General features: G+C 44.2%; 1 protein-coding gene across 7 annotated transcripts in view; it reads right to left on the bottom strand.

Moving 5' to 3' along the window:
* LOC148010011 (transcription factor HBP-1b(c38)-like) overlaps positions 1-25,445 on the bottom strand; it is a 63,810-nt gene extending 38,365 nt beyond the window's left edge. For 3 of the 7 annotated variants that reach the window (XM_087672400.1, XM_087672401.1, XM_087672399.1), the window contains exon 1: positions 24,873-25,445. The gene's annotated coding sequence lies outside the window, so the exon portion shown is untranslated. Of the gene's footprint in view, positions 1-23,924; positions 24,099-24,872 lie in introns of those variants that run through there. The other 4 variants (XM_087672397.1, XM_087672395.1, XM_087672396.1 and 1 more) reach the window with 2 other exon arrangements.
* Positions 25,446-26,360: the final 915 nt, after the last annotated feature.

Raw genomic sequence — 26,360 nt, forward strand, 5'->3', positions numbered from 1 at the left:
GACTCGGCCTGTGACCGATTCGTATAGTGCCAGTATCCCCCAACACAATTCGGGCGGGACCTCCAGTTCTTGTAGTCTCTGCATGAGCCTGGCTTGTGATACTGTGTCAAAGGCCTTGCGGAAGTCCACGAAGCAGAGTAATATACCCACCTTCCATGTGACCTGCCCTTCTCTATAATGGCTCTAAGTGTGAGGATATGGTCAAGAGTGGAGTACCCCCTCCTGAACCCTACTTGTCCAATCGCCCGAAGCTGGTGTTGCTCCATCCACTTGCTCAGCTCAAGGTCCAAGATGGATCCATAGAGCTTGGCCAATACATGGCCAACCATGACTATTCGGTAGTTCGTAGGGACCATGGGATCTCCAGCCTTCAAGATAGGTATTATGGTGTTGGCCAACCAGCTGGCAGGGAAGCCCTCACCCAAGGCTCTATTGAACATGTGGGCTAGAAGGGGTGCAAGTATGTCCCGGGCATGGGTTAAGAGCTCTGCTACTAAGCCTTCATGGTCCTGGGCTTGGCCATTCTGTAGTCTGTCAATGGCGTCCCGAACCCGCTCAGTTCTAAAGAATGTAGGTGACTTGGGTCTGCTCGGTAGTCAGGGCAGCGGGGGCTGCTCGGGTATTTGTTGTGAAAGATGTGGATCTAGAGCATGGCTATGGCGGCTTGTAGGCATAGAGTGAACTCATGATGACATTGACCAAGGACTGAAGACCAACTGTTACACAAGTGAATTAGGTTCCAAGATGGCAGCTTGGACTCATAAACACAATCTTATGTAGAACTAACAAAGTCAAGTCACTTAATTGAAAGTACAAAGCATCATGACATTGTATTCATTCCATCTGAAAAGTGGTAGTCAAGTATAATGCTTTATAGTTGTTGGATGGGTACAGTTTTCCCTCTCTGTGCATATGAAATTCCTGCAACCTTCATGTCTTCAACCCAAACTGCCTCATACAAAGAGGCTATATTAGGTGTGATTGCAAATATCTCAATACCCCTCCTCAATCACAACCAGAAAGTACAAAGTGTGTAGAGGCTTTTAGTAAAAGCAGCACCTGCAAAGTGTGGGCACACCATAAACATGGCAAAACACCAGAGGCTATCATAGAAAAAGCTAAGTGTGGGTACCACAAAACATGATGGACATCCAGAGGCTATGGCAGAGGCCTTACAAAGGCTGTAGTACAAGACTACATGAGGAGTTTACAAACTTATGATAAAGACATTTGGGCTAGACATTACAAGGCTTAAAAAGTCAGTAAAAATTTAGATCAAGGACCAGCAAGCCCTTGCAGTTTTTAGCATTACTTTTGATGTAGATCTTCAATTCATTATAGGTCTTCTTGTCGGAGTAGTCCAGCTTGCTCTTTTTGATCATGTACTTGCTTTCACTTTGCTTGCCTCTTCAAAGTCTTCATGATTTTTATGTTTCTTCTTCTTATTCTTTTTCTCTTTGATCTTTCCTTCATGGTCATCATGCTTGCATTAGTCATCTGGTTCTTTTCTTTATGGTCCCCCTTAAGCAAAGGTACAATTTTTGAGGCAGTAGAAATGTCTTCAAACTTTTGTACTTTCATGTCTTCAAGGTCTTCAAATGGATACACTCATGGCATTTGGATATAGGCAGCTCCATGTCTTCCTGTAGGTAGAGTAACATCTTCTATGTAGTGTAAATGGACCATAAGATACATGTTACTCTTCATGAGAAGCATTGAAACTCAACTTCAAATCCTTGACTTTTTGACCAGCAAAAAGAGTTGAAACCTAATGTGTCAAAAGGACACAAGAAGGTAGTGTAAAAACACACTATGCTTAGTGCTAACAAGCAATATCTTGATGGTTATGCTTCTTGTGTGCCGGCTTGCAAATGCCTTCTAATCTTCCTTATTAAATGCTCAAATCTTTGTTGGAGCTTTAGTGAATTGATGGATCTGAAGGTCAAAACCTTGCTTGAAAAAAAAACAAAATATGAGCTAGATGTAACTTGGCTATGGCTTCCACCAAATTAGGGTTTCACAATCGACTATGTTTTTTCTGATTTCAGCTCGTATAGTTAATAATTCCATGCACGGATCACTGAAGAGGAAGCTTAGACCATGGCCTTAAAAATCCCTATGGTCACGGGTCTCGATTTGGCACGTACAGCTCGCAATGATGGTATCTCAGCCGCATGCGCTTTTTGACAGCGATGGCGAATTTTAAGCAATGTCATGGCAAAGACGGGCTGATGTTGACGATTGTGGTGCTAGGTGGTGGCGAGGGCCTGGGAAGTGGGGGGTGGTGGGCCTCTGCTAGGCGGCGGTGGGTCTTGTCTAAGTCGTGCACGGGGGACAGTGGTCCGAGTGGCGGGGGGATGGTCCACGGGCATGGGCGGGTTCTTGGGCGGCTGGTGCTTGGCGTTTGACTGGTCCCCCCCTTCGTCCGAGTGATGACATGGGTTAGACAAGTGGTCCAAATGTCGGGCGTGACGTGGCCCTACTTTTTGTGGGTCGGACAGCAGTGAGCGAGCAACAAGCCTAAGGGATGACGCGGCGACCTCCGAGTAGGTGACACAATGGATGGCTACGCGATGGCGAGGAGAGAGAGATAGATATTGCTCCCGAAGCTAATCAGGCAGTGACGGGAGATGGCGTGGTTGTGGCACGATCACTCAACGGGTAGGTGACGAGAGAAGAAGAAGAAGAAGAGAGAGAGAGAGAGTTGTAGCCGCACGGAAGGTTTAGTCACTAATATTGGCCATTTGGTTTCGAGTGGTTGAGCTATTGATGTCTCCAAAGGACCAACTCTTTGGACATCCCAAGTTTGTGGACCCTGTGGAAGCTAACATGAAAGCGATCTTTCCTTTCTTATGCTTGTCGGGTTATTGGCATATATGGACCATGAGGAATGCATTTATTTTTTGCTCCTCATCAGGCATGCAAAGCCATATAGCCCACTTGAAAGGGCTTCTTCATTGGCAGCTAGACTTGATTGAGTTAACAGATATTCTCCCTAGAGAGGATCCACTTGCTTGGCACACTACAGTTTCTTCTACTCCCCTTTAGTCACTCTGCTTCCTTTGTAGGCCATCTTGAGTTTTGTAATTATGTAATCTTGTACTTTTTTCATAATTAGTACAATTATCTTTTATGGAAAAAAAAAGAGTGAGTCGTAGCCTTTTGGCTCCTTGTGTGTTTGCTACCTATTTTTAAGTGTGCTTGATTGGCCAAAAATGTTAGCAATTACTACATTTCGTGGAGTCTATGCATGTATAGTAGATTGTGTGCTAGATATGATGTGGGCTGCCAGTTTATTTGTGCCTAATTATTGCCAATTGGTATTTATGATGGCTCCATTTATTGCACCAACCTTTGGCCAACCTCATTTATGGGGTGCATTATTTATGGCCAACCTAATCATGGGTGCATTATTTATTCACAAGTTCTTCATCCTAGTGGAGAGAGAGAGAGCCGGTGCCCGTTGTTAGAGATTCTCGACCTGAGTCTTGTACTATCTTGTGCATTGGTACATGGATTCCATTTCCCAAGCATATCCCTTTTGAGTTCTTTTGTTCTTTGCAGTAAAGAAGATACTTCAATGCTATCATTGTGGCAAGAAGCAACATCTCCAAATGGCCTACAGAACAGCAGCATTGGGAAAGGGGCAAGCACGAACAAAGCAAACGGGTAATGACTCCATCAATGAGTCATCATCATTTTTAGGTCCAAGTTCAAGATGGAGGCACAGGCCTCCTTTCCAAATAGCTAGTATGGGTGATGCAATTCATACCTCATAGATTATACACTCTTTGGTTGGCTTCACAGCCTTACCACCATTGGTGAAATAGTGTGCATGGTGACTTCTAGCATTGGATAGAGCTTACTCTCTAATACAATGAGCATAGCACTCTAAAATATGTGCATAGTCAATAGGATTTTTGTTGCATTGGCTTGGATTAATGAAAACCTCTAGTGCCAAAGCAAGAGTGTGAGAGGGTGGTAGCAGTGGGGCAGTTGAACCTCATTCATACATTCATACATGTGCAAAGGATCCAAAAAGAGGCTTCCCTTATGCATTGATGAAGTCTAACTATTTAGAATCCTGGAGTTGGGATTCACATCCAAGTGCATGTAGACTTGTTTCAATGTAGAGAGCACGGTTGGCCTCTAGTCAGAGGTCACATGCAAGGACACTTCAACAATCTAGCTAAAGGTAACGAATCCTTGATCATGTATGCTACTGCAAAGGCATTGTTGACAAGCTCGAGAGATTGTTATGACTACATTAAATTTTCAAGGCTAGTATGATCAACATCAACACTCGGAGTCTCTCTCAAGCACCTTGATGGTGGCTTGTGCACCCACGGTCCGATTTGATGGTCAATGTTGAATGTACTATGATTAGTCATTATCATTGTATATTGTATTGTACCAGATCACCCATGATCTAAGAGAGATTGTTAGCATTTAGTGCATCTCATGGGCGAGTCTATGCATGTATAGTGGGCTATATACTAGATGTTGAGCTAAAATATGCATTACTTGCTAATTAGCCTCTTAAACAGCCCCAAGGGCCAAAACACGCTAAAAATGCTCTTTTAGAGTAAAACCCTAAAACAGGGAGCGGTTCGAAAGAGTTCAATGGAAACCCTAAAACAGGGAGTAGTTTGAGAAAGTTTAGTGGAAACCTTAATTTTTGGGGCGCCCTTCCACATCTATAAATAAACAAGCTGCCCCCATTCAGCCATCATCCTTGTTTGCACGTTACACCAACCCACACACCCTCTGCTGCTGTTGGCGCCCAGTTTCCAGCCTGCAGCCTGCCTCCATCTACTGTCCAGCTATCATCGATTGCAGCCACATCATCTTCAGCCTGTCCATTGCTGTAGGCGACAACTCTCAACTACTGGCGACTGCTCCAAACTGCCCCAAACTGCTGTTCAACCTACTGTCCATCATCTCCAAGGTCAGCCACCCTGCATTTTCAGCATTGCAGGCCCTGACACTCTCAGACACTGTTTCAGCCTGCTGTTTACAGCAGATTGTGCATAGTTTCCAGCCCCCGATCGGTGGTACACTACTGTGTTTACCAGTTTCCAGCCTCCAGACTACTGCGTTTTGGTGATCAACCTGCTGCCATTCACTATTCAGCACTCCTACACTCCAATTGGTGGTCACAGACTTGGGATCCGTCTTCGATGGACGTCACACTCCGACATTGCTCTGCCCTTGAGCACACTGTACACTCTTACATTCATTTACAGCATTCATTCACTTCAGAGTTGTGTTCTCTCTCTTCCTTCTTCTGTTTGTGTTTGAGTTTTGAGTTTTGCATTTAGGGTTTGAGTTTTGAGTTTTGCGTTTAGGGTTTGAGTTTTGCCCTCTGTGTCTGTGTCTGTGTCTTTGTGTTTCTGTCGTGGTCGTACACTCTGTGTGTCCTCAGTGCAAACCCTAGTAGTCTTCTTAACATGGTATTAGAGCCGATGTTCTTGTAAAGAGTATCCTATGGATATTGTTGAGAGCTAGTCTTTGTGCGAGGCACACAATACGACTCGTAACCGAATCACAATGTCCCAGACACCTTCTTCTCCAGTCCCTATGATGTCTTATCAGGCTTCTCCATCATTGGAGGCCCTGAGACGGCATTATGGACTCGGTGAGGAGTACAACACTCCAGCTTGACCAGATTTCGCTAACATGACAGGGTAGGACTTTGAGGAGTACTATCGCAACAAGTATGGTGATGTTTACACCCCTCCTACTAATTTTGCTACCATATCCGAACCGGTTGGTGAGGCTGGCCACCTCTCCGATCATGGAGGACATACGGTATTCAGAACGTCTGGCGATCCATCTTCATCATCTCAGTCATGTCCTGTAAACGCCCCGAACAACGTAGTATACTTAACAATTATGATATTTGCTTGTTTTTGAGATTTAATATAAAAGAGAATGAACACTTAAAGCTGAAAATGAAAATTACTCACAAAATTACAGCCATGAAAATGTAAAAGTAATGGAGACAAGATTGAGGGTTGAAGATGGGCAACCCCCCCCCGAAGGAATGTATTTCTGCTCAACCCAAGTCCCTTAGGGAAGAGCTCAGTTACAATCAACCTGAGAGTGAGAAGAAGTAATTCTCACTCTCACAAGATCATACAAAGATGTACAAACACACATGCATTATCTATTATGCAATGATAAGAACTAATTTCTTTACAGTATGAGAGAAGAAAAAGGGGAATTCAGCCTTTCTCCATCGTTGATCAGCAGTACATGGATAGAGCTTGCTTCTTGTAGCTAAAATGGAAGAAAGAGCTCAAGAAGGAGATGCTGTAATGAATTTACAGGCTTGCTGTCTTGTAAAACAACAGTGATAGAAGAGGAAATATGGAGGAATTTGATAATGGAGAAGTGGGGGATGATGATGGGGATGGATGGGGCCAGTTTCTGGCTATCTGTGGATGCTGTACATGAGTTTACAGCAAAGAAAAATGATGTTGAATGAAGAAAAACGAGCTCTTATTTATAGGAGAGGGGAGAGCTAGTACAAAAGGGGAAAGTGGAGTAGCACAAGACAAATGTCCAACCACATGTCATGAGATGTAACAAGTGGTGGGACACTTGGAAACTTGTGTGACAAGTGTCTTGACACTTGTCTCTTCTCTATGGCCTTCCTTTTTGGGTTGAATACTGTCAAGAATAGAAACAACCAAATTTAGTAAGCACAGTCAGAGTACAGAACTTACTATTTTTAGAATGACATCCCTATTTTTTAGGACTAGCATTTTTACGCTAATTCGAGGCTCCTAAAATTTAGGGACCTCCTAAAATTTAGGGATCTCCTAGAATTTAGGGACCCCCCCCCAATATGGGTATCATATGAAAGCTTTTTCCGTGTACATCGCAAAAATGGTATCCGAATCTTCATGTGACTTTTCTATGCAAAGAAATGTGCATTTCAAGCTTTCAGCCCACACATGCACATTATACAAGCATTTCATGATCATGCCATCTTGATGATTGTAACTGTCTGTTCTGGTGGATCTAGCCCACACTTCAAGGCATCAATCCTTTGTGTGTGCGAGTCTAACCCCGATATGCGTGAGTTCTAGTCACAGGCGCCCAATCGGGTCATATAGGTGGAAGTGTGAACTATCTTTTCTCTAGCCCACCGTGTGGGTCCACCATAACCTGTGACCACTCATCAGTGGCCAGCTCCAATGCACTTTTCTTTATATCTAATTAGTGCAAAGGAAATAAATTTAATAAATCATTATATAGACAAATTAATGAAAAAGGATACAAATTCTGTTTCTATAGAGTTGTGACATGTCCAATGTCAGGTTTGTACAATTCTTTTGTGTTACATTAATTAACACCCTCACCTATTTCTTCTTTTGAGGTACAGGATCCGGATATTTGGGTAATCCTTCATGAATCTTTCATCTACCCACTGTGCATCTGTGGTGGGTAGATTCTTGAATTTTAGCAAGAATTTTCGTGTCACAAGGCCACTTCTCGTGGTTCGATTCTTGAGAAACAAAATCTTTTCAGGTTCCAAGAGTTGCTCTGTTTCTTCAACTTCTGGGGGATCTTCAGTAATGGGTTCCTTTGGTTCTGGTCCTATGTAAGGTTTTAGCAAACTTACATGAAAAGCATTGTGTATTTTCCAATGAGTAGGAAGCTCAAGTCGATAAGAAACTTCATTTATTTTCTCAATCACTTTGAAGGGTCCAAAGTATCTACTGGAGAGCTTTGGAAAAGCTGAATTTTGACCAGAACCTTGTTTGAGCCTGCTTTTATCAAACTTTAGCAAGACATATTGACCTTTTTCAAAAGCCAAAGGTCTTCTTCGTTTATCTGCTTGCTTCTTTTGTCGCTCTTGGGCAACTTTGATAGTGGCTCGAACTTGATCCACTGCGGTTTTTAAATCTAAATCAAACTCATCAGCAGCAAAAATCTTATCTTTAGTGCGAATAATTGGAGGGGGAATCACTTTACCCTGTACTATTTCATTTGGAGCTTTCCCTGTGGATGAGTGCACTGTATTGTTGTAAGCAAACTCCAATAATGGAAGATATTTCTCCCATTGTGACTTATGTTCACTAACATAAGCTTTCAACATATCCAAAAGAGTGAGATTCATCACCTCTGTTTGGCCGTCAGTTTGAGGATGAAAAGCTGAGGAGAACTTTAAAGTGGTTCCCAAATTCTCAAATAAAGCACGCCAAAAGTTACTTGTGAATTTTGAGTCTCTATCTGAAATGATCTCAGAAGGTATACCATGTAATCTGAAGATATGTTGAATGAAAAGTCTTGCAGCTTGTGCGGATTTCAATGTTTTATGACATGGAATAAAATGTGATTGTTTGCTGAATCTATCAATTATGACCCAAATCATATCATGACCTTGAGGTGTTCTTGGAATACCTGAGATGAAATCCATTGTGATAGATTCCCATGGATCTTTGGGCACTGGAAGAGGTTGCAACAATCCTGGAATCTTCTGCCTATCATATTTGGATTTTTGGCATACCAGACAAGCCTCGATGAAGTTATATGTATCTTTTCGTAATGTTGGCCAATAAAAGTAGCGCTCAATTGCACTTAGAGTGGCTGCCCTCCCTCTATGCCCTGCATAAGGGGGTTCATGACTTTCTTTAAGCACCTTTTGTCGAACAGGAAGAGTGACACAAAGGCGATTGTTCATGAGAAGGTAACCGTCTTTGATGGAATAATCTGGATGAGAACCTCCTTGCTGTAAATTTGACCAAACTGCTGCAAAATCGGTATCTTCATCATAAGTATTCTTCATCGTTTGAAAATCTTCATGATAAGCCACTGTAATAGTTGCAATGCAAGGCACTCTAGAAAGTGCATCAGCAACTACATTTTGTTTCCCTGGAGTGTACATAATTTGAAAATGAAACATAGACAAGAAATTTTCCCATCTTGCATGTTTCTCCTGCAAATGCTTTTGAGTCTTGAAATACTTCAAGCTTTGATGATCGGTTTTAATAAGGAATTCATTGCCTAAAAGATAATGTTTCCATATCTTTAAAGCATGAACCACTGCTAAGAGCTCCTTTTCATAAATGTCATACCTTTTCTCCACATCATTTAGACGGCGGCTTTCAAAGGCTACGGCATGGCCTTCTTGATTTAGCACTGCACCAATACAATCACCGCAAGCATCTGCTTCCACCACAAATGGTTTTACCAGATCTGGAATGATAAGAACAGGTCCAGAAGTAAGAGCTGTTTTCAGCCTTGTGAAGGCTGCCTTCTCTTTTTCCTTCCATTGGAAAGAGATCTTCTTCTTTGTAAGGTCATGAAGTGTAGAAGCCATATGTGCAAAATGCTTGATGAAACGGCGGTAATAAGAACATAAGCCAAGAAACGATCGCACCTCATGTACATCACGAAGATAAGGCCATTCTTGGATTATCCTGATCTTTTCAGGATCCATCTGAATCCCTTCAAAAGAGATGACATGCCCAAGGTAATTTATTTTATGCATGAAAAATTCACTCTTTTTACCATTTACCAAGAGTTGATTTTGTTGTAGTAATTGTAGAACAATTTCCAAGTGTTGATGATGCTCCTCTTCATTCTTGCTAAAGACAAGAATATCATCAAAGAAAGTACCGACATATTGTCGATGCTCTCTAAAGATGCGCTCCATCATTCAATTAAAGGTGGCTGGTGCATTGGTTAATCCGAAAGGAACCACCAAGAATTCATAAAGACCGTATGAAGTGCGGAAAGCAGTTTTGTGTACATCTTGTGGTATTACCCTAATTTGATGATAACCACTCTTTAGATCAATGCGGCTGAAAACCTTTGAGCCTCCTAGACGATCCAAAATGTCGTCAATTCTGGAAATAGGAAACCGATTCTTCACAGTGATATTGTTGAGGGCTCGATAATCAATGCACATCCTGAATGTGCCATCTTTCTTTTGAACAAGAAGAACCGGTGAACAAAATGGTGAGCTACTTGGCCTAATTAGCCCACGGTTGAGTGGGTCTTCGACTTGCTTTCTGATTTCTTCTTGTTGAGGACGGCTCACACGGTATGGTGCTATATTAGGAGGAGAACTACCCGAGATAATATCAATATGATGGTCTTCTGGCCTTTCTGAGGGAAGCTGACAAGGAAGATCTTCCGAAAAACAATCTTTATACTTTTCCAAGAGCTGAAGTTGCTCTTGGTTTTCAGCATTCATATTATCTTTTACATCAGTGACATAAAGCAGACAACATTGAACACAATCCTTAATTGCTCTAGAGACTTGCATATGGCTTACCATAGGTATGGTGTCTCCAGAAACTCCAGCTTGGATCTCGTACTTCTTGCCTTTTTTGGTGAGTTCTACCTTCTTTTTCTGAGAGAAGATGGTTGAATCTACTCTATGATTCTAGGGCATGCCAAGAATCACATCGCAACCATCAAGGTCTCCGATACAAAAGGTATCTTCGTCACTGTAGCCTTGAATTTGAAACTTGAGCTTGCCAATGTAGGGTATCACAGTCTTCACTGTGTCACCTTCATCAACATTCAAAGCTTGGCGAACTTCTGCCGGAGTGTCCATCTCTTCATTCTTTAATCCAAGCTCTTTAGCTAATTGCAAGGAAATAATATTTTCATTCGCCCCAAGATCTATCAAGAATAGTGCTTGCTTACCTTGCAACTATCCCCAAGCTTTTAATAATTTGCGCGTCTATGGAGTGTGGAGTTGTGTTTGCAACTACATCACTAATAGCATTGATTTTCACTGGCGACTTAGGCTTGTTGTCAGAAACCTTGCTTTGTCCCTTGTTTGGACATTGCTTCACTATGTGGCCTGTTTGTCCACATTTAAAGCACTTCCCTTCTTTCATGAAGCGTTGCTTTTTTTCTTCGGAAAGTTGCTTTGCTTGTGGGTATAGATTGGAGCGAAATTGAGGAGCATTAGGAGGTGCATAGGGCTTCATCTTCTTTTGATTTGATGGCTGCTTTTGCCACTGTTTTTGTCCTTCATTTGGGGCTGAATACTCCTCATCATCAGCTACTCTCTTCTTATCATTCTTTTGGAATGATTTGTTGCCATTGTGCTCCATTTCCCATGTCTCAGCATGGTCAATGAGTTCCCTGAGACTAGAACAATGATAATGATTAAGAGTAGTACGAAGTTTAAAATGCAAACCTCCTTGAAACTTCCTAAGCTTTTCCGAAGTGCTGATCTTCTTGAAATGTTGGACCTTCAAAAGTAGCTCCCAAAATCTCTTCGTATAGTCACCAAGTGACTCATTTTTCTTTTGCCAAAGCCGATCCCATTCCATTTTTACATCTCTTTTGAAATGAACAGGAAGAAATTGGATTTGTATCAGGCGAACAAAGGACCGCCATGATTTTGGGGCAGCATGATCATATTCCAACCCCGTCCACCAAGTATGGGCTAAGTCGGTTAAATGTAAAGCTGCAAACTTAATCTTTTCTTTTTCTTTATACTTGTCACGACCATACAAAATTTGAAATTGACGAATAAACTTCAGAAGAAGATCAGGATTTCGGGAACCATCATACATACTGAACTTGATCTTCTTTTCAAGTTGAGATAGTGACTTAGTCTTCTTCTTCTTCTTATGCCTTCATCCATGCTCGGATCTTGAGGTTGAAGATGATGAAGTGCTTGATGGGGATAAAGATGGAGACGAGGGTGAAGAATGTCGATGCCTTTGACGATGATGAGGTCTTCCACGAGAAGGGTGAGACTCTTCATTACTAGAAGAGGATCCATCAGAATAGGCGCCAGATGACTTTGAAGAAGAGGATGAGCTTCGACACAATCTCTTTCTTTGTCTTGAAGTAGAATGGGACTGCCTCTTAGAAGTAGTTGGACTTCTTGATCGGCTCCTTTCATTGGTATGGCTTTGTCTCCTTGAAGTAGATGGACTTCTTTCCTTGAATTCTTTGGGATTCTCAACTTTTTCTAGTTTGAGAAGTTGCTCACGAATTTGCTGATTCTCCTCTCTAAGACTTTGAATGGCTTGAAGGATAGCACTTGATTGATCCATTGAGACTAAAGAAAAAAAATATGCTCGAGCACTCAATGCAAGGGCTGAAAACAAACAAACTTATAGTTGTAAGCACTACCAATGTTGGGGGTGAGGACCGAGCCAAAGCTCTGATACCACTGTAAACGCCCCGAACAACGTAGTATGCTTAACAATTATGATATTTGCTTGTTTTTGAGATTTAATATAAAAGAGAATGAACACTTAAAGCTGAAAATGAAAATTACTCACAAAATTACAGCCATGAAAATGTAAAAGTAATGGAGACAAGATTGAGGGTTGAAGATGGGCAACCCCCCCCCGAAGGAATGTATTTCTGCTCAACCCAAGTCCCTTAGGGAAGAGCTCAGTTACAATCAACCTGAGAGTGAGAAGAAGTAATTCTCACTCTCACAAGATCATGCAAAGATGTACAAACACACATGCATTATCTATTATGCAATGATAAGAACTGATTTCTTTACAGTATGAGAGAAGAAAAAGGGGAATTCAGCCTTTCTCCATCGTTGATCAGCAGTACATGGATAGAGCTTGCTTCTTGTAGCTAAAATGGAAGAAAGAGCTCAAGAAGGAGGTGCTGTAATGAATTTACAGGCTTGCTGTCTTGTAAAACAACAGTGATAGAAGAGAGAATATGGAGGAATTTGATAATGGAGAAGTGGGGGATGATGATGGGGATGGATGGGGCCAGTTTCTGGCTATCTGTGGGTGCTGTACATGAGTTTACAGCAAAGAAAAATGATGTTGAATGAAGAAAAACGAGCTCTTATTTATAGGAGAGGGGAGAGCTAGTACAAAAGGGGAAAGTGGAGTAGCACAAGACAAGTGTCCAGCCACATGTCATGAGATGTGACAAGTGGTGGGACACTTGGAAACTTGTGTGACAAGTGTCTTGACACTTGTCTCTTCTCTATGGCCTTCCTTTTTGGGTTGAATACTGTCAAGAATAGAAACAACCAAATTTAGTAAGCACAGTCAGAGTACAGAACTTACTATTTTTAGAATGACATCCCTATTTTTTAGGACTAGCATTTTTAGACTAATTCGAGGCTCCTAAAATTTAGGGACCTCCTAAAATTTAGGGATCTCCTAGAATTTAGGGACCCCCCCAATATGGGTATCATATGAAAGCTTTTTCCGTGTACATCGCAAAAATGGTATCCGAATCTTCATGTGACTTTCCTATGCAAAGAAATGTGCATTTCAAGCTTTCAGCCCACACATGCACATTATACAAGCATTTCATGATCGTGCCATCTTGTTGATTGTAACTGTCTGTTCTGGTGGATCTAGCCCACACTTCAAGGCATCAATCCTTTGTGTGTGCGAGTCTAACCCCGATATGCGTGAGTTCTAGTCACAGGCGCCCAATCGGGTCATATAGGTGGAAGTGTGAACTATCTTTTCTCTAACCCACCGTGTGGGTCCACCATAACCTGTGACCACTCATCAGTGGCCAGCTCCAATGCACTTTTCTTTATATCTAATTAGTGCAAAGGAAATAAATTTAATAAATCATTATATAGACAAATTAATGAAAAAGGATACAAATTCTGTTTCTATAGAGTTGTGACATGTCCAATGTCAGGTTTGTACAATTCTTTTGTGTTACATTAATTAACACCCTCACCTATTTCTTCTTTTGAGGTACAGGATCCGGATGGCTTTGCGTATGTGAACTTCAATAGAGGGGGCTCACGAAGCAGACGAAATTCAAATACATCTACAGCTTCTGTTTCATTTGAGCATATTACACACACTTCTCACTTCCCTCCCATCCCACCCTCTTCTATATCACACCTTGATCATCTCTCATCATCTTTCCAAAATCTTAGATTATACTCCACATCTGCTTCACACACCCTAGGGGTTGCATCTTCCATCTCCGCTCCTAGCACCTTTCCCTTCTCCACCCCATTCTCTACCTCGTTGCACCATGGTACTTCATTAGGGGGAATGCCACCCTTTAACACAGTACCTCTCACCTTTCAACAATTAGCACACCCATAACTCCTGGGTCGACTGTGATGGGCATCCCCCTCACTATCCCCAGCTTCACATCTCCCATGACCACTCGTACGCAAGGGTTTCCATCCTCAGCTTATGGTGCGTCTTCACACTCTCCTTGGGTTACACCTACGCAGGGATTCCCATCTTCTGCTCCCAGTGTTCCCATCCCACCTCCTTGGGTTCCTCATGTGGCTACCATGCCCATGCCTATTCAGCCCATCCCTACATATGGATCCACCTTGCACACTACCTGCATGCCTGGTGGGCACTCTGGGGCCCATTCCCAAGTGTACTCCACTCCCCCAACCTACCCCCATTACATTTTTTCACACTATCCATCTCCGAGCACTACCACTCCTGTTGCAACGGCCAAGAATGCCTTCACGGATAAGACACATTTTAACGGGTCAAATTTCACAACTTGGTCGAATTTCATGCAACAAGTGCTTGAGTCTCAGGGTCTTTGGGACCTTGTCATTGGTCTAGAGCCTATGCCGAACCCTCCACTAGCTCACCCTAACTACATCCGTCAATGGAGAGTCCGCAATGCTACAGCCAATGTTGAGTTGATGCAAGGATTGCTTCCTGAGTTTCACTCTCAATTGCAGCACTTCCCGCTCGCGTCAGAGCGTTGGAGTCACCTTCTCGACCGCTATGCGGCTCGTGATCGTACTCAGCGCATCAATCTCGACTTTGAGCTTCAAGAGTTCTCTCTTAAGAAAGGGGATGATCTAAAAGTCAAGCTAGCTGACTATAGGCGGTTACTTGCCGAGTTCGCCACTACTGGCTCTCCAAAGTCAGATAATGATCAGGTTACATTCTTCTTGAATAAGTTGCCCGCAAAATACTTCGATTTCATTCAACACATTATCTCCCAAACTCGATTGCCAACCTTCTACGAGTTTGAGTGTCAATTCTTGTGTTATGCAAGGCTGCATGATCAAGTCCACAAGAAATCCTCATCACGGCCTTATTCAGAGCAGAGGGGGTTGGTTGCCTCTTCTTCGGGAGGGAAAACTACCAGTGGCAAGAACTCGCTAGATGCGAAGGCAAGCCAATCAAAGGGTGACTCCTCTTCCTCAAATGGAACCAAAGAATCAAGACCTCTCTGGCAGCAACTCCCTAAGAAAAACCGGTTTTGCACACACTGCCAGAGAGCAGGCCATGTGGACGAGGAGTGTCGCTCCAAGGCCCAAGGTCTTCCACCTAAAAAGCCTCAACAGACCGCTGCGACTCCACAGTCCAGTGGGGCTACGCCTTCCGCTCCTGCTTCATCTGCTCCTTCAGCACCCGTTGTTGCTGCTAGACATGTGGCTCGAGTACAGCCTTAGCAGCCCATCTCTTTCACTACCCTTGAGGGACTGGTTGATTGGTCTGCAGGTCTCGATCCCGTTGAACTTCATACATCTATCTCACCTTCCTCCCCACCTCGTCAAGCATTTCCTTGGCAAAGCCCTGCTACTGGACGTACGCGATGGTGGCCACCTTCTTAGACTAACATGTCTCTAGGTCCTTTCGGATACCCTAGGTCTAGCATTCATTTTTCACACTCTTAGAGTCGGGCCCATAGGATTTTTGTCTCTACATTTTAAGTCTTCCGTTGCATTTACTCACACACACATACACATTTGCATCTTTGCACTTGTTTCTTTAGTTAGCTTTTCATTTTAGTTTTGTTTTGTTTTTGGAGCATCTCACTACTGACCTCTGTGATTATAGACTTTGATCTCCTTTGCAGGTTTTGTTTTCAATGTAGGGCTAGCATGCAGGTTTGCCCAGTCCTATCTGGGCTGGAGACTTGGGCTGCGCGCCATTCCTTCATGGTTTCATCGTCCTTGGAGTTTTGCTCTTCTACCAACATGGAGGCTTCCCCTCCCGAGGCAGATCATGCAGCATCTCTCTTGATGCTATCATGGCGGTGACTTCTACCTAGCTCTTCTAGCTGGGATGCTTCCTCCTCCTCTTCATTCCTTATCGTTCTCGGCACCACACGAAGACCGACATCAGGCTCCTCTTCCCTCTTCAGCATCTACATCTAGGTTGAGAGGGGGTTCCTACCCTTCTTGGTATTCTACAGGCTTCAGCACTTTGTCTTCGACATCAGCTTCTCCCCCCTGTTGTACCTTACCCTTTGCATTGCATGATTTCATCATCTTTGTACTAGGGCGCTTGGGCAAGTGAACAATTTTCCCATGAGGGACACTATCCAAGTGGCACCTGTTGCATGAGCATTCTTCAGCATGTAGCATACTTTGCATCTCATTGTGCAAAGCACCACTTGAGCGGATCCTAAGTTGTTTCCACTGGCGGCTGTTGTTACCACACCACCATCCTTCTTCATCACATGAATACCTCACCACCTACTTTTCCTCGTCATCGACACCCTGAGTGGATGGGTTATAGCTTGTACTGTTTTCTGTTGTGTTGGGTCTACCCTCCCTACTCTCGTCTTCTGGGTCACTATTCCTCAATCGGTCGCATCCCATTAAAATTTACCACACTTATTCAAAAAAAAAAAAAAATACAAAAGTTCCATGTAGTTCCATCCGCCTTTGTAGGGCTTGGTAGGCCACTGGGCAGCTGACGTGCATCCTTTGTCCGATGCCCTCTCCTCTCTGGGGTGACTACTTGGATTCCCTTGGTAAGATAACCATCGTCTCTGTAGTCTTGGTAGGCCACTGGGCATTGATGTGCACCCTTTGTCCGATGCCTTGGCTGCTTTGGGGTGGGACGCCTTGGGGTACATCAACATCACAATGGCTGGCCTAACCTTTCGGCTCAGTTTTGGGCCTGAGAGGAGACGTTGAGCTAAAATATGCATTACTTACTGACTAGCCTCTTAAACAGCCCCAAAACACACTAAAAATGCTCTTTTAAATTAAAACCCTAAAACGGGGAGCGGTTTGAGAGAGTTCAGTGGAAACCCTAAAACGGGGAGCGGTTCGAGAAAGTTTAGTGGAAACCCTAATTTTTGGGGCGCCCTTCCACATCTATAAATAGACAGGCTACCCCCATTCAGCCATCATCCTTGTTTGCAAGTTGCACCAGCCCACACACCCTCTGCTGCTGTTGGCGCCCAGTTTCCAGCCTGTAGCCTGTCTCCATCTGCTGTCCAGCCATCATCTTCAGCCTGTCCATTGCTATAGGCGACAGCTCTCAGCTGCTGGTGACTGCTCCAAACTGTCCCAGACTACTGTTCAGCCTGCCGTCCATCATCTCCAGGGTCAGCCAACCTGAGTTTTCAACATTGCAGGCCCTGACACTCTTAGACACTGTTTCAGCCTGCTGTTTACAGTAGACTGTGCACAGTTTCCAACCCCCGATCGGTGGTACATTGCTGCATTTACCAGTTTCCAGCCTCCAGACTGCTGCGTTTTGGTGATCAGCCTGCTGCCATTCACTATTCAGCACTCCTACACTTCGACTGGTGGTCACAGACTTGGGATCCGTCTTCAATGGACGTCACACTCTGACATTGCTCTGCCCTTGAGCACACTGTACACTCTTACATTCATTTACAGCATTCATTCACTTCAAAGTTGTGTTCTCTCTCTCCCTTCTTCTATGTTTGTTTGAGTTTTTGTGTTTGAGTTTTGAGTTTTGCGTTTAGGGTTTGAGTTTTGAGTTTTGTGTTTAAGGTTTGAGTTTTGCCCTCTATGTCTATGTCTATGTCTTTGTGTTTCTGTCGTGGTCGTACACTCTGTATGTCCTCAGTGCAAACCCTAGCAGTCTTCTTAACACTAGATATGATGTGGCCTGCCAATTTATTTGCGCTTGTTATGCCAACTGGTATTTATGATGGCTGCATTTATAGCACTAGCCTTTTGTGTTCGCCAACCTGCATTTATACAGCACATTATTTCTAGCCAACTTGATCATGATTTGAGCCTGCTCTATATCTATAACAAAGTTGAAGGAACACTCTTATCTCTTTGACATCTTCTTTCCTTTCTTCTACTTGCCTTGTGCTTTACTTGAAGATGATGCTACAAAGGCACGGCTCTTTGCTCCAACTCCACAAGAATTTGACTCCTTGTGACATGCACTCTACCCAAGCACCATCAGGACTAGCTCCTTCCAAGTGATAGTATCCATCATACAAGAAGTGGTGACAAAAGATGTGAAAAGTGTCACAGCAAGGTCTTCTTAAGCCCTTACTGAGGGATACAAGCTCATTCTGAATCTCCTCCATCTTGTTGATGTGATCATTCAACCTAGGGGAGTCTATGATAGAGAGATATTGAAGCTTCAACTCGAGGGTCATGCAATGCCCAAACATCCAGACCTTCTAAATGTCAAAGTGCAGTGATGAGGAAGTGTAGAACAAAGACTAAGAGAGGCTGAACATAGAGAGAAGAGAGAGAGAGAGAAAAGAGACAATGTAACGCAGAAAATCTGCAGTATAGTAGGCTGTATAGGAGTGCAGAAATATACACGGGTGCAAAGAAAATATCTGTGTGTGTCTCCACCTTGAGAACCTCGATCTCCGTCAGCCCGTGCACTGTCAGTCTCAGCAGACCAACTCTGTCAGAATGTATGAGAGTGTGCCACCAATTGACTAAAAATAGCCGGAAAAGAATCGTGCCTAGCACCAGGTCGGCTGCAATAAATGCAGCCAACTGCATAAAATAATAATAAAATTGTCCGACTGCACAAACTGCTGACCAATTGCACAGTCTGCTGCCACGTGGCAGCTGACATGGATCTTGCTGTGACCTGCTCTGCTTATATGGCACCTCTGTTGTCCATACTACTGACATGGCCAGGGAATCGCATCCCGAGGAAGGTACTCATAGTTCAGGGGGCCAAACCGACCATGCCATAGCTCGAACTGTGTTTGAGAAGTAAGAAGAAGTGAGATAAGAACCGTAGAAGACTTCAATTTGTAGATGCCATTCTCCTCATAACCTACAAAGAGAACCTTCCTTGATCCACAATCAAGAACTCGAATAGCATCACTGTCAAACTCCACCAAGAGGCCAAGAGAACAAATCTTATGGACTGAAAGCAAATGATACCCTAAGCCTGGCACATGTGGGTACCACCACGTCCATCTGGAATCAGTTGCATTTCACCCCGCGCAACAATAGACACAGAAGAGCTATCTCCAATGAGAATCTGCCCACGTGAAGGTCGCAAATGGGCAACACCAACGAGAGAAGTAGTCATGTGCCCTAAGGCACCACTGTCCACAATCCACTCTAGAGCCTGGGGAGCTGTCATTGCAACATCAGAAGTCTTCAGTGTAGAGTCCTCAATGACTACTAAGTGTAGAAAAGTAACTGATGAGGGTGCAGCCACCGCTCCAAAATCCTTCATGTCCTTCTTCTTGGTGTCCTTGTTTTTGTCAAGGCAATCCTTCTTCCAATGACCAATATTACCACAAATATGGCAAATCGATTCCTTTTCCTTGTCCTTCTTGGATTTGTTGTCCTCCTCCTTCTTCTTTTGGTCCTTTCCCTTCTTCTGAGAGGCTTGACCAACCAATGCCTCCGATTTGGAAGCATTCTGTCCCTTCAATTGTTCCTCTTGGTCCAAGACCATCGGAACTAGCTCTTCCCACCGAAGAGTCCACTCCCACCCTAATGCAATAAGAGCGGAATAAAAGGTACTGAATCGTGGCAGTAACTGGGACAACAAAGTGATCGCCATATCTTCGGAGGAAATATGGCTTCCCCGCATTTTGAACCTAGATCTGAAGCTACCGAAGCTTGTTGATGTGTTCCGAAGCGAAGAAGACTTATTCACGGACGAGGTCTACATCTGCACCTCCAAAGAAACCCTCTTCATTAGGGTCATCCGGTTATACATCTGGTCGAGCTCCAGCCATATCTCTCGAGCCATCGATAAGTGCTTGATGTGAGCTATCACGGCTGTAGAATAAGACAAAAAAAGAAAAGAACGAATCTTGGCATTCAATTTGTCCCAATGAGACTAGGCCTTGGTCAACTCTGCATGAGCAATGGAAGAGAGTTTGAACTCATCTCATGCCGAGGGCCTGTTAATCTCTCCATCACAAGCTCCGCCAAATCATAAGACTCCAGAATGGCCAGCATCATCACCCACCACCAAATGCAGTAATTGTCACCATCAAGCTTCTGATCCGATGGAAGAGCCGGTAGGACAGGCACCTTCCTGTCCATGATCACCTAGAACTCCAAATCAGTCTCTATAGACATGGTCACCTACAATGCCTGCACAAACGCAAAAAGCAGCCCCCTCTGATTGTATAAACACAGCCTGTTAATGTTATTTCCTGCACTTCCCAAACCTTCTTCAACTGCCAAAGGCGATGAAAAGGTAAAATCTACCGTGGAAGGCCTAAAACACAGCCTTCCTCCCCTTCGAACAGCAATAACCTGTAGCAAATTTACCAGCTCGACTCCTTTCCCGCACGGCCACACTCGCTTCAGCCTTGTTCCAATGCGCAGCCCTCTCGCTTGCCCTCGAATGCTGAAAACGCAGCCTTGTGTCGCGCTGAAATCTCCTCTTCAAGTAGGTTCTTCAATCAGTCCATCCGATTTCACCGCTCTGATACCATGTCAGAGTGCAACGATGCAGAAGCATAAGACAAAGACTGAGAGAGAGTGAACACACAAAGGAGAGAGAGAGAGAGAGAGAGAGAGAGAGAGAGAGAGAGAGAAAATGACTTTTACCTTTTAAAAAAAAAGAGAGAGAAAAGGAGACAGTGTAACGCAGAAAATCTGCAATATAGTAGGCTGTATAGGAGTGCAGAAATATACACGGGTGCAGAGAAAATATCTATGCGTGTCTCCGCCTTGAGAACCTCAATCTCCATCAGCCCGCGCACTGTCAGTCTCAGCAGGCCAACTCTGTCAGATGTCAAATCAGAATGTATGAGAGTGAGCCACCAACTGACTATAAATAGCCGGAAAAGAATAGTGCCCAGCACCAGGTCGGCTGCAGTAAATGCAGCCGACTGCATAAAATAATAATAAAACTGTCCGACTGCACAGTCTGCTGCCACGTGGCAGCTGAAGTGGCTCCTGCTGTGACCTGCTCTGCTGACGTGGCACCTCTGCTGTCCGTACTGCTGATGTGGCCAGGGAATGACTCACTAACACTAAAGAGATGCAGGTGCAAACTTTGTTGCAATGCAGATATGTCTCACATGCAAAAGAGCAAAATCTGTACAACTCAAGAAGAGAAAGGAGACAGCTCTAGCATTGAGCCGATCCCATAAAGATGCCAAGTCGGCAGTTGCTCCAACACAAGGATCCACGGTAGGTTGTGAAATTAGGGACCGTCACAAATCCCATCAGTCCAAGCTGCACTTGACTTTGCACAACCATCGGGAGTAGTTCATCCTATCCAGCTTTTCGGAGGCACGAAGAGAGGGTAGAACAAGCACCGGTACGGGGGGTGCCATGATGGCCAATCATGGACCAGTAGCAATAAAATATGTAACAGGAATAGGATTATATGAAGGTGTTTGAGAAGGAACCCGCTGATCATAGTCTGTCTAGTGATCCACGTCACCATCATTGTATCAATATTGGTAGTCTTCACATGATCATCATGGTCACGACTATGTGAAGGCCGGTCTTCTCAATCTCAATGGTCACTTCAATGGTCCTCATGGTCCCAATCCACTCAATGCCCCCAACCGTACTGGCCTGCCGTCTGTATCCTTCAAGATTCCTGCAAAAAAAACAAAAATGCTGCTGCCGATGGAGAAAGCAACCTGGAAAAATGATGCCTTCAGTCTGTTCAAGGCTCATCTGTCTATTGTACAGCAAGTCTAATGATGTCAGCAGTAAAGAATGGGGAGTGTCCGAGGGGAGAATGTCAAAACACAGTCGATTAGAGGTGCAGGCCTGCAAAATCACAAGGTAGACAGTGGCTGGAGCATAAATACAGCCTACAGATGGACTTAAAAATGAGCAGACAGCCCTGAAAGTTGAAAAAAGTGTCACCCAGCATTGAGATGTGCCACCCAACAGAAAACGCAGCTTGTAAGGGTTGTTGGAACTGAAAGGGCAACTGTTCTGGCTGAGAAACAGGCCATCCTGCACAGAAAAACACAAATGCAGATTGGCAGCATTGAAGGAAGCCACGCATCTTGTCGTTACATGGACAAATTCCCTCTTGCAGGAGTGTGGCGACCACCTCCCACAGCCTAGAGACATCTCCCACAGCTAGGCTGAAACATGACACACATGACTGCTAATACTTTCAGCCTGGCACCCCTCTTCCCAGAGTGTGGCGACCAGCTCCCACAGCCCAGTGATATCTCCCACAGCCTGGCAACCTATCTACAGCACTCTGAAAGTTGTGTTTATTGATCAGAGTGGCTGCCCTACTGTCCTTGGTGCCTGCCATCATTCATCAAGCTGTGTTTTGTTGTCCTTGAGGCATCCAGCTTGCAAGCATCGTCTCTAGGAGCTGCAACACCTACATTAATGCTGCTGCTGGTCTGAGAGAGCCACCCAGCACATCAGCTCTCTTCTATGGCATTCGTCCTTGATTCAATAGCCTATATTTTACACTGTGGAAGCTCTTATCTGCTGGCACTTTTGTATTTTTTCCTCCAATTGACTACCCAGCAATCACCTTCATAGCAGCAATCATTCCAAGTGATTTCAGCATCTTCTTTATCGCTGATAGCTCCTAAGGACTGTGTTCTTCTCCCTTTACTGTTGCCCTTCATCATCCAATGTCTTCTCCAACATCCCCCTGCATGGATGACTACATTCACTCCCTCCACATAGCATTCCTACACAGGTGCCACCACCTAATCAGCCAGGACAATGTAGTCATCTCTGAGCTCTGACTGGCATCATCTGCTTGCTCACCTCAATACCAGTACTAGAGACATGAAACTTTGAGGCTCTCACTCCATTGTATCAACATTCAGCATAATTCATTTCTTCATTCTTTTTCTGTTTTTCTCGGTTCTTTGTCACTCCAGTTGCCACACACACTCTATGTTCCTCCTCACAAACCCTATTGATTCTCAACACATCCCATGTGCACATCTCTTGCTAGTAATGTCCCATGCCACACTATTCAAGAGAAAAGTGAAACCATCAAGCATGGACCATCACAATCTTGTGAGCTTCCAATGGATTTGTACATGTCATTGTATAAATTATAATGCATAAAAGAGCAGGTTGCCACTCTGATTATCAATTGAAACATCCATGTATAGTCCACCTTGCGCATGCGACACAACACAAGCCATATCCACAATAGAACGAAACACAAGGAAATGATATTGGACTCAACTCTATGCTATAGCGCCAAACAGGCTCGCCCTTGAGGTAGGACCAGCAGCATAACAGGCCATACTCACATCACAAGGGCTGGCATCCCATACCACCCACGCACCCACACCATCTTGGTGTACCAACGTGACTATCACTGGGCCTCAAGTGTGAACGTATGAGAAGTGGCACAAATGAGCTCTTGAATCACAAGGGCTGGCATCCCATACCACCCACCCACACCATCTTGGTGTACCGACGTGACTTTCTATGGACCTCGAGTGTGAATGTATGAGAAGTGGCACAAAAGATTCCTCGACCTCCTGAACTAAGGCGGCATTCACACCTGGTCACCAAGTGACCCGCAACTAGGAACAATGCTGTGGGCACCCATCGAAGATGTCAAAGAATAACACGACTCTAAATAAAGGAAATCAACTTTGTTTCCTTTTGGGGTCTTATGCGAGCTGAATAAATTGACCACTAATTTAGGGTTTTCATTTCTTAACATAGGGTCTCAATAAGTGGGTTACTGCACAAGTCAAGAGTTTTGAGCAAGTAAGTTCATTAAGAAACCATTGCCATCAAGTCAGATACAAGTTTTCTTTTCTGCACATGCGTGAGCTGTTCTTATATGTCTAACCTTCAGTGTGTATATGCCTTTGTGTGCATGTTCGGAGGTTGTATTTCATTCACTTGCTGTCCAGTTTCATGGCTGCTGATAGTTCTACTTCTGGGAAAGAACTAAGAAAGAGTGTTGTCAGCCCCTGTCAGCATGGTGCTTGCAGCCTGTATTTTGACCGGCCAGTCTCTGGAGTGGTGTTTTCAGCTTGAGCCCGTTGAAAATCTGTGCTTTTGGCCTGTTTTCAGTCTGGCACTGGCTGCTCTTCACTTCCTGTGTGTGCTGCTGCCTTGTTTTATAAAAGGTAAGAATGAGAAGGTAATAGTAGCAGATGCCATCCTACCATATCGAGAGACTTTCTGGCACTGGCTGCTCTTCGCTCCCTGTGTGTGCCCTGCTGAAACCTCCCCACAGAAATCTACAACGCTTTGCCAGATGCATAGAAGTGCATACACAACATACGGCTAAGGGTGTTCAAAGTGCTGATATCAGTGCATATATTAGAACGACTGGACTGCACTCATTACTGCTTCTAACAAGCACCTGGAAAATCTGATACAAGGCCAGGGTTAAAACTTTGGCATTGGTGACCAAATCTTTTCTTCTACAAACAGTATACCCGTTTGCCTTTATTTCACAAACGGTTACCAGTGTTCAATCTGAAGGCTGAGAAAGTAGCCAAACTAAACCACATTTTGAAGCCAAAATGTAGACTGGACTTTGAAGACTAACAAAAGACCTCCATAGTACACATGAACTGCTTCAGATCTCCAAAATGCTTCGTGCTGCATACGACTTTAATTTTGAGGTCTTTGAGGAAGTAAGTTTATCTAGCCTTGCATAGAGTATGTGATTGGAGTGCAATTCCATGTTCATCCCAAATGGTTAAACAGGTATTTGGATACTCGTACGACTGAAGCAGGGGGTTTTCAATCAGTTCAGAGGTGGAGGAAAGGGGCAGGAACTTACTCGGAATTGATCAGATGTGGATGAGAGCGGTACTGCTACTTCATTTTGTTCAGTGAACTGCTGTACCTCCTCTAGATGTGGTCGTATAGGCACAATTTTTACTGCTACGTAAGTCAATCTCTCAGGGGAGATCTCAGTCTTGCGAGGAGGGTGGCTGAAAAAGAGGGCCTTCTCTCTACTGCTGTCAAAATCGCAGAGGGGGCGAAACAGGGCAATGGAAAAGCAAGACTGAGGGACGGATTAAGCCTTGAAGGCGCAGTTGGGCACGAAGGAATGCACGTCGGAACACGAAAGGGGTATTTGGGCAGTGCTGATGGAGTTGCCCTGTTGCTTGGACTGTGAGAGGCTCCGTCACTCACTCCATCTCAAGCTGACTGACAAGGTGATCGAGAGAGGGGGCGCGAGAGAGCGAGAGAGAGCGCTGCCTGTGATGTGCCTGCGCACGTGCGCACGCGTTCCGTCCCTCGATATTGCGCGTCATGATCGGGCTTGGGCACGTGTGGCCTGGTGGACTGTAGAGCACGTGAAAGGGGCGACTTTTTGTTATTGTGGGAGAACTCAGAAGACTCCTGGAAAAGTGTATGTGTGTGCGTGTGTGTTCTGTGGGGATGGGGGGTGGAGGATGTGGGGGTAGGTGAAGGGGGAGAGCTTCATAGATGCACCCATCATGATAGGTCTTGCTCAACCTCACAAGGGCTTCACAGTTCGAGGCCATGCCACACATACCCACTTACCTCGACTTGTGGAAGTCTCCTCATAAGTGAATCTCTCTCTCTCTCTCTCTCTCTCACATATTTAGCTGAAACCAATCTTTATATGTTAATTTGTTAAACTTCTTGAATACCTTTCCAACTAGAGAGACACTCCTTGGTTGCTGCTACCTTGTGATTCACAATTTGGAGCCACGCCGCATGCCCACTTATCTCAACTTGTCGAAGTCTCCCCATAACTCTCTCTCTCTCTCTCTCTCGTATATGTTAATTGGTTAAACTTCTTGAATACCTTTCCAACTAGAGAGACTCTGCTTGGTTGCTACCTATTGATTTAAAGACTAATGAAAATACCCAATGCCCCTTATGGAATATCCATTAGCAACCCAAAATCTTACCAATGATAATGACTTTAGTAGTTATTTGATGATCTCTCTCTCTCTCTCTCTCTCTCTCTCTCTCTCTCTCTCTCTCTCTCTCTCTCTCTCTCTCTCTCTCTCTCTCTCTCTCTCATGTCAAAAGGCCATAAATGTAAGGAGCATGTCTTAATGGGTCTTATCACATGAACATGGCCTCTTTGTCTCATCAATGGCTAAAGCAACACCACTCTCCATCCATGGTTTGTTTCACCTAACCTATTACATCTACCTTTGTGTAGCGATTGTAAAAATTGACTACCAGTGCAACAAATTGTCCAAATTCGGAGGTGGGGCTTTGACCTATCTTCATATTGTATCACACAAGCTGAGTGCATGATAAGACCAAGGATCAAGCAAAG

This window comes from Lygodium microphyllum, chromosome 30 (genome assembly GCF_053477565.2).
Source record: "Lygodium microphyllum isolate KBCC chromosome 30, Lygodium_microphyllum_v1.1.10, whole genome shotgun sequence".
Taxonomy (NCBI): domain Eukaryota; kingdom Viridiplantae; phylum Streptophyta; class Polypodiopsida; order Schizaeales; family Lygodiaceae; genus Lygodium; species Lygodium microphyllum.